The sequence below is a fragment of the Oncorhynchus gorbuscha genome, linkage group LG08 (assembly GCF_021184085.1).
Source record: "Oncorhynchus gorbuscha isolate QuinsamMale2020 ecotype Even-year linkage group LG08, OgorEven_v1.0, whole genome shotgun sequence".
Taxonomy (NCBI): domain Eukaryota; kingdom Metazoa; phylum Chordata; class Actinopteri; order Salmoniformes; family Salmonidae; genus Oncorhynchus; species Oncorhynchus gorbuscha.
Window position 1 is genome coordinate 33860519 of NC_060180.1, and position 9613 is coordinate 33870131.

Genomic DNA, 9613 nt, shown 5'->3' on the forward strand with positions numbered 1-9613 from the left:
TGCTGTTTGGGGTTTTAGGCTGGGTTTCTGTACAGCACTTTGATATATCAGCTGATGTAAGAAGGGCTATATAAATACATTTGATTTTGATTTGAAAACATGGGGCAGTTGAATTATTTAAATTGTGTAAGAGAGACAGTATTTAAAGACCCATGTAACAAGTAAATAGCCTGATTATGTGGACAAACATTCACAGGCAAGCAATCTGAAAGCTTGTAAGGGTCATCTATAGGTAATACCACACGACATTAGATAATTGAAGAGACACCCCTTGAGAGCATCATGCCTAACAGGAAGTGTAAAGGAGGTTTCCTAACAGGATGTGTAAAGAGGAGGAGGAGGGTCTCAGCTGAAGTCCAAAAATGATAATATGTTTTGTCCAGTTGTCCCTCAAACAGGCCTGCGGGTGCCATCAACCAGCATACATACAATCTCTGAGTGAACTGAGGATTGTCAAGATGGAGAGGGAAAGTTAACTGTTAATTTGTGATATATGTTAACATACTGTATGTGACTTGCTCTATCATAAATCAGTCACATTGACCCTAAAAACACATTTGGATTTTTATACAGTGCTGAAAAGAGGCAAATGTTAGCTTTCTAATGAAACCCACATGATCTCTCTACTCCAAATATCAAGTGAGTTGCGCACCGTTACATGCTGAGTGTGATTCTGAGAAAAACGCAGTCAAAGTTTGCAGTTACTTAAGACATTTATTCAAATAATGACTAACAACTATTTACTTAATACAAAACTGCAGACATAGTGTCTGTTGCATAGTTGTCCGCAAACACGTATATGTGTACATTTGCATGTGTATGCGTGCACACATACGTGTGTACACATACAAGCATCAGAATGTATTGGTTACATTCACTTATTTGCACATATACAGTACATGCAGATACATATGTATGACATCGAAAAACTCACACCGCACATGTTCATGCCATGATACAGTATGTGCGAGGACTACACGCAGTGTGCACGTGTTTGTGTTCATGTGTACGCGCACATGCATGTACAAATGTCCGCACCCCGTGTAGTCCTTGCACATATGGTTCTGGCCCTTGCCCTGTTGTTTTTCCATGTCAGATTACATTCGAAGATAAGACTAGGGAGGATAAATACATAAGAAATTCCCACGTTAAATGACGTCTCTTATAAATACATGTAACAGAAAAAGTGTACAGCCTATACTCAAACACATTTTTTCCCTGGGTACAGCATACAGTATGTAGATGTACCCAGGACCTGCATTTTTATGAACACCGCACAGAGTAAACATCTGAAAAGAAATAAAAACAGGAAAGGGGATGGAGGGGCTGAGAGCTAAACAGGGTCAGAGTAAGCTCTGTTCTCTCTAAACAGCAAATCAATTCGAAATGTTAAAGAAAATATGACCACACACGTCACCAGAGAGTAATGACTGATGGCCTATTTGGATCCGATTCGTGTGGGCATTGGTTAGTCTTTGCCGCTGGCCCACTTGCTTGAGATGTTGAATGTTGGATTTAGGAAAACACTCAACATGATCACGCATCAAAAAGTTTTGTACCTGCGCCACACAGAGGACTTGGTCTAAAATGTCAGTAGCACCTGGATGTCTGCCCTCTTAATTCCAGGGATCCATCCTAAGAGCGACATCGCGTGAACATCAACGTTTTTGACAAAGTGAACAATTCGCTGAATATCCTCATAAGACAATCACCCTTTTACTGGCGTGACGACGACCACCACACCTCTTCTTCCTTGAAGCCACGCCATTTTCCTTGTAGAATTTAATCACTGCAGTCAGCTTATCTGTAAAAAAAATACACTTTTTAAAACATGCTTTTAATATGTGCTGAAAGGCACAATGTATTCGCTGCTCTTTTTCCTATTCATGATACAGCCTACTATCTATTACTCATTCTTTCCTCTTCTGGATAGGACCTCTCAATTTCTGCCTAAAATGACATACCCAAATCTAACTTCCTGTAGCAATGATATGCATATTATTGTTACTATATGAAAGGGACCACTTTTGAAGTTTGTGGAGATGTGAAATTAATGTAGGAGAATATAAAACAATAGATTTGGTAAAAGATCAAAACAAAAAAAACATGAGTTTTCTTTTTGGGAATCATTTAGATGCTGTCCACAACAGGGCAACAGTGTGTGTGTAAAGTTTTAGACTACACAGTATTTACAATTTTAGTATTTAGAACACCCACAGCCCTCTACACCAGATTGTGCTGCTGATGCCAAGTCCCATAGCTTTCTCTTTCTGCTGTGAAGCAGAGGGTAACAGCACAAGTAGTGCAAGGGATAGTATCTTTTTTGTGGCATAATGTGTGCTCTTTTGGCCCTGAGGCAAATTCAAGTTTGCAGTTATGTATTTTGGCCGGGCGGGGGTGGGTGTGGAGCCAGAGACTGCAGCAGGGGTCAGACTGGAAGAACCAGTTCCTACGTTTGAATGAGTGGGGGATGGAGGACTTGAATGTGGTCTCTGGCGTTGGCTCCCAGAGGTCATCTGAGTCTCTACCTCTACTCAGGATTTTTTAAAATTAAGTTAGAAATCAAGTTTACTATTACTTATTTTATTTAACCTTTATTTTGTCAGGGGGTGAGCCCTGCATCAATACTTTTACGGATGAGCCCTGCATCAATATATCAAATACACAACACATATATAAAAATATAATATATTGAGTATGGGGAACACAATCATTATAAATAAATATGTGGGCAAATAGGCAATAAGACAACAAAAAAACAGCCACAGAATGTCATAGCCAACATGACATACACATAGGCTGTGTTAATACTTTGTATGCCTCAGGTCTATATATACACAGTGCCTTCAGAAAGTATTCAGACCCCTTGAATTTTTCCACATTTGTTACGTTACAGCCTTATTCTAAAATGTATTAAATCGTTTTTTCCCCTTATCAATCTACACACAATAACCAATAATGAAGCAAAAAATGTTTTTAGAATATTTAGCAAATGTATAAAAAACAAACAGAAATACCATATTTACATAAGTCATTCAGACCCTTTACTCAGTACTTTGTTGAAGCACCTTTTGGGGTCTTCTCAGGTATGACACCACAAGCTTGGCATACCTGTATATGGGGAGTTTCTCCTATTCTCCGCATATCCTCTCAAGCTTTGTCAGGTTGGATGGGGAGCATTGCTGCACAGCTATTTTCAGGTCTCTCCAGAAATGTTCGATTGGGTCCGGGCTCTGGCTGGGCCACTCCTGCGTTGTCTTGGCTGTGTGCTTAGGGTTGTTGTCATGTTGGAAGGTGAACTTTTGCCCCAGTCTGAGGTCCTGAGTGCTCTGGAGCAGGTTTTCATCAAGGATCTCTCTTGACTTTGCTCCATTCATCTTTGCCTCAACCCTGAATAGTCTCTCAGTTCTTGCTGCTGAAAAACATCCCCACAGCATGATGCTGCCACCACCGTGCTTCACCCTAGGGATGGTGCCAGGTTTCCTCCAGATGTGACATTTGGCATTCACACCAAATAGTTCAATCTTGGTTTCATCAGACCAGATTGGTGGAGTGCTGCAGAGATGGTTGTCCTTCTGGAAGATTCACCCATCTCCACAGAGGAACTCTGGAGCTCTGTCAGAGTCACCATCGGGTTCTTGGTCACCTCCCTGACCAACGCCCTTCTCCCCTGATTACTCAGTTTGGCCGGGCCAGCACTAGGAAGAGTGTTGGTGGTTCCAAACTTCTTCCATTTAAGATTTATGGAGGCTACTGTGTTCTTGGGGACCTTCAATGCTGAATAATGATCACACAGACATCTGCGTGATCACACAGACATCTGTGTGATCACACAGACATCAGCGTGATCACAGAGACATCTGCGTGATCACAGAGACATCTGGAGCAGCTGGAACATGCATGCTTTAGTGTTGCTTGCCTCATAGCATAAAATGCATTTAACTTGTCTGGTAGGCTCACGTTAATGGGCAGATCGCGGCTGGGTTTCCCATTTTGTAGTCAGACCAGAGAATCTTGTTTATCATGGGTCGAGTCCTTTCGGTGCCATTTGGCAAACTCCAAGCGGGCTGTCGTGTGCCTTTTACTGATGAGTGGCTTTCATCTGGCCACTCTACCATAAAGGCCTGATTGGTGGAGTACTGCAGAGATGGTTGTCCTTCTGGAAGGTTATCCCATCTCCACAGAGGAACTCTGGAGCTCTGTCAGCGACCATCAGGTTTTCGGTCACCTCCCTTCCACCCCGATTTCTTGGTACCCTTCCCCAGATCTTTGCCACGACACAATCCTGTCTCGGAGCTCTACGGACCATTCCTTGGCTTCATGGCTTCGTTTTTGCTTAACATGCACTGTCAAATGTGGGACCTTATATATTCCAAATCATGTCCAATCAATTGAATTTACCACAGGTGGACTCCAATCAAGTTGTAGAAACATCTCAAGGATGATCAATGGAAACAAGATGCACTTGAGCTCAATTTCGAGATTCATAGCATAAGGTCTGAATAATTATGTATGTAAGGTATTACATTTTTTTATTTTTTATAAATTCGCAAACATTTCTACACTTTTTTTTCGCTTTGTCATTATGGGGTATTGTTTGTAGATTGCTGAATAACTTTTTTTATTTAATCCATTTCAGAATAAAGCTGTAAATTAACAATGTGGAAAAATTCTAGGGGTCTGAATACTTTCCGAATGTACTGTGTATATATAGAAATCAAAGATTATTCTTTTTTTTATATGCAACCATTTAAACTAATTTATTCTCATTAGCATGAGAAGCAAAAACATATTTGATCTAAAAGTGGATATTTTCCTTCCAAAAACATTTCTTCCACGCTGGAATCAGAACTGTGCTCACTCAGAGTCCTCATCCATTAGTTCTGTGTCACTCTCCCGGTCAATTTCTGCAATAATGTCATCCAAATTTGTATACTTGGTCTTCGATTTAGCTTTTCCACTCTTACATGCTGACCACCCCGCTCGCATCGTGAAATAAATTAGCAAAATTAATTTACACATAAATGTTATTCAATCATTGCACCAACACTGATCGCGTGTGTCAACGAGCGTCTGCTTATCCAGGCCCTAAAATAGAACTTGGTTCTATTTGTGACACTTGATGCTTTGCAAGTCCTGCCTCTCCCATCTTCTCATTGGTTTTTGGAGCATTTACCCACGTGGGTGATTGAAAGTTTAACTGAGGTCCACACTCCAATCCAGTTGGTAGTGGTAATGCACATTAAAGTTGGTTGCCAACTGCCATATAAAGTCCAAAGAAGAAGAAGAAGCCTGAAGAAGGCGAGATTACTAGAAACAAACGTTTACCCTTTTATCTGTGGATTAATTGTTGGAGTCGAGGACCTTGTGCATTTCAGGTAAAATAACAACCAAATGTTTATATCCCAGGACAAATTAACTAGCAACAGCAAGATGGCTAGCTAAATTTCCATAAATATTTAATTATTTTCTGTCCCCAAATTAATATAGTTAGCTCAGAGTTCGTTTTGATATTTCAACCTGCGTGTTCTGATGTGGCAACTGGTCTGGTGTGGGTGGACAAAATAAACATACGTGTGAGCGGTCTGGTCAGCATTTTAGTAGCCATGTTTTACCTTTTCAGTTTTGAGAAAAGATTGAAGAAGATAATTAACTGCTATGTAACATAAACTACGGTGCGTCTTGTTTGCTTTCCCCTTGAGAATGAACACTGTTGCGCACAGCTCTAGCTTGATGTCTGTTTGTCGTACAAAGGGCATTCACAAACTACTGTAAAGCTGAGCTCATTGGCTATCTAGCTAGCTATGTTTCAAAATGACAGGTGGTCATTGGGCCAAGACACTGTCAATGAAGTGAACACCCCTCGTCTCATTGGTGAGTAATGATGGCTGACCTTCATGGGCTAATTGATGTGTTGTGTAGCCAATACATAATGTAGAATGATGAAACACGTTTGGTTGCCTTCTAGAGTGTCTGCGGAATGCACAGAAACAGAAATTGACCGGATTGACTAGAGTTTTGCAGATTAGATTTCTTAAATAGTTTTGTTGAAAGAGTCGGAATTAATGCAAAACGCTGTATACAACATGGATCGTGTTAGGATATAAAAAAATGTATTCTATCAAACAAAACTTTGCTACATTTTATCTCTGGGACCCTCAGGATGACACATCAGAGCAGGATTACTGAATGTAAGTACATTATTTACCGACACAAACCTTCACATTACCGGTGAATGTATCAAACCAGTTGCCTTGATAAAAGCATTTTGTTGTTGTGCACTATCCTCAAACAATTGCATGGTATTTTTTTTTTTTTACTGTAAATTGGACACTGCAGTTAGATTAACAGTCATTTAAGCTTTTTGACGATATAAAACATTTCTATGTCCTGGAAAGTTGGCTGTAGTTTACAACTCCATTCTAGTCAAATAACACATATTGAGCAACAACTGTCCTGATTTCGAGACACTGATCCAGTTGGGGTTAACTACCGCATAACATTTGTAATACTGTTGCAGCCCCAACAGAAACCATAAAGTTGTATTCCTCTTTAAGAAAATTTACATGTGTAAGAATTTGAATGTTTCTCTGCAGATTTGCTGACTATCAAGGAAAAATGATGTCCTCTGATGTTTCCTTTTTGTTTTCTCCTTTTTGAGCTGATTGTTTCCTTGCAGACGTTCATGGAACCAGCTATCTTGGCAATGAGCACTAGATGCTTTTCATCTGAAAAACAAATAACAATATACAATTCTTTAACATTCAATCATCGTCATAATCTATTCTAGCCAATACATTTTCAAGTAATATCAACTCACTTTTTGTAACACTCACAAACTACTTATAACCTGCACTCATTAAAATGCATGGGTGAACACACAGACACACACACACACAAACAGTACACATCTAGTAACATAAAATACTAGCTACATAGCTAGCTAGGTTGCATGGGCTACACATACCCCACTTCTCTCTCTTTCCCAGGCCACACATTCACTCACACACACACACTTGGCATTAATAGACTTGCTAGCTGTGCCTCATCATACACATACATAAACTCAGCCACTGACAGATAGACAGAAACACGCACACATTACTCACTCACAGCCAACTAAACTTGATTAATAGTTGAATGGCAAGCACTTACCATTGGTGAGTTCATTCATCTGGTCACGTCTCTGGGCTATCCACTAGCTAACGTAAACTCACCCCATTCCGTACAAATGTGTGAACTATGTTTCTATTCAAGCGTTGATTGACATGGTAATGGCTCTATAGTATTGGAGAAAAGTTGAAAAGACGGACCCTCCGTTACATCGTGGTGTGTCATGTCGTAACGTACAGCACGCATAAAGCAACTATTTCTGTCTTACAATCTCTCTCCACCAGGTGTAGCACTTCTCTCATCGTTTAAAAACAAGAAATGGACACTGACGGTGGTAAAGGGGGATACCTAGTCATTTTTTTGCGTCAGCATTGCATGCTATCATCATTCTCAAAGCCTCTGCCTGGAAAATATATTTCCTGCACAATTTTTCCCCTCATAAAGCTCTTTTGTGGAATAATTCAGACATAACTGTAAGGAATAAGTAATTGTTCTACCCCAGCTGGCATGAAAGGAATATTGACTTTGTCCTTGATATTTTCGACAACAAGGGTAATATTCTCACATATGAACAATTTATAACATTGAAAGATTTTCCAATACATTTCAGAGTTTATTTCTGTGATCAAAGCCGTTCCCAGTGGTCTATCTACACTTTATGAAAAGTCATCTTAATTTTGGGAATGATCACAAAGTTTATCCAGAACTCAGATTGGAAGGTGTGGGCTTGAAATCTTGTAATAAATATATAAGACAAATTCTTCATTCACAAAACCAACTTACTTGTAAACTTGTAAATTTGTGTCAGAATTTTGGGAAAACCTTGCACGGTACTTATTTACCATTATGAACACTGCCTATAATTTTAACATAAAATATATAATATGTTACTATTTGCAATGATAACAAAACCACTGAAATGATTGTTATTTTTTTCATTCTTGTTGCCAAATACTTTCTACACAAACAAAAATTCCAAAATTCTACACCAAAATTACCAATTTTTCTGATTGAATTTAATTATCTCATTAAAACACTGACCCTAGTGAATAACAAAAATAATAACATCTTCATGAATCATTATAATAAGATATTTTCAGAGTGAATATAATTGCACTTAAATTGTTTATTTTTTGTATTTTATTTATATTTTTTGTATGTTTGAGCATTGTTAATAACTGTGTTTGGTTTGCTAGACATGTTTGATGTAAGTTGATTTTTGTATTATGAATAAAATACATTTATTTAAAAAAAAATATAGATATTTTTTTTACTTGTAAAAAAAATATATATATTTTTAAAAATCAAAAAGCCTCTGTTTAACTTCTAAGATCACTTTAGTACCGCCCTTAAAAATCCGATTCAAATTTGACACAAACCTTCAAATAGGTATGTAATGACACATTATATAAACTCTTTACAGTGTTTTATTTACATTTTAGAGGCGATAAGGTGATAAGTTTGACAGATCGAGTGAAAAAAAAACAGTTTTCCCACACGACATCTCTCCTCCTGACTATCACACATTAGTTTCGCATCCTCACCCGCCATTGCCTGCTTGAATTATGCAAAAACGGGCAGCGTTTAAGTCATGTCATTTATTTTGTTGGAAAGGGGAGAAATTGTGCTTTACAATGGTTTTGACATTACAGTTGATCTGGAAGTATTACGTTTTTGGGGCGCTAAAATAAGGGCAATTGTACGGACCAAGGCGATGTACGAGTTTACGTTACTAACTAGCATGACTATAGCCAGTAACCAGGTAGCGCTAGCTAGTCTGCCTGCTAACTAGTCAGTAGCCAGATAGTGCTAGCTAGCCAGGTAGTGATGGCTAGCTCTTCAGCTAGTGTAAACCAACTTTGTTCAGTATTTGTTCTATTGGTATGCCAACTTCATAAATTAACACTAGTAAAAAAAGAAAAAGATCTTCGAACAGTCTAATAATTTCTTTCTGCTGTAAAATCGTTGTGCTGCCAACCTGAATAAATGTTATTTATTTTCTGTTTTTCCATGTCCAATTTTGTCACAATAAGTAAGAAAACAAGTAGATTTCCAATTTTCGTTTTTCAAATTCAGAAATGAAAAACAAGCTATTTTACATATTTCACTCTCAGTTTTGACTAGTAAATCAAAGTAACAAAAGGTACACAGAAACGGTCAACATTGTCCCAGACCTTTTTTTATGATTCACACCCGCTGCCTTCACAAAATGTACTTTGTCTTTTAATATGTCCTAGAACCAATTTGACGGTTTACACAAAAAAACAATTGAGGACTGAAATACATTTAACAATTTAGGACAGATTTAGGGACACAAATATGCACATATCAAAGGCACCACAAATAAAATAAAAACCAAAGAAATAGCATGTGATCATGTAGGGTGTAATCTATTCATTCTAACACACTGAAAGGTCTGCATAATTCAGAAATAAAAGTGATCACTGAATTTTAAATGAATGGACATAGACATAAAAAACAAGGGTGCTTTCATTGCTGT

At 38.3% G+C, this 9613-nt stretch overlaps 1 long non-coding RNA gene across 2 annotated transcripts; it reads right to left on the reverse strand.

Moving 5' to 3' along the window:
• Nucleotides 1-714: 714 nt before the first annotated feature.
• On the reverse strand, nt 715-7321 carry LOC124040835. 2 transcript variants are annotated; one of them, XR_006839804.1, is made up of 3 exons: nt 7156-7321; nt 6567-6728; nt 715-1804 (listed from the first exon to the last, which is right to left on the reverse strand). It is a non-coding gene; the product is annotated as an uncharacterized LOC124040835 (long non-coding RNA). The 2 variants fall into 2 exon arrangements; XR_006839805.1 differs by lacking the exon at nt 715-1804 and having other exon boundaries at nt 6092-6728.
• Nucleotides 7322-9613: the final 2292 nt, after the last annotated feature.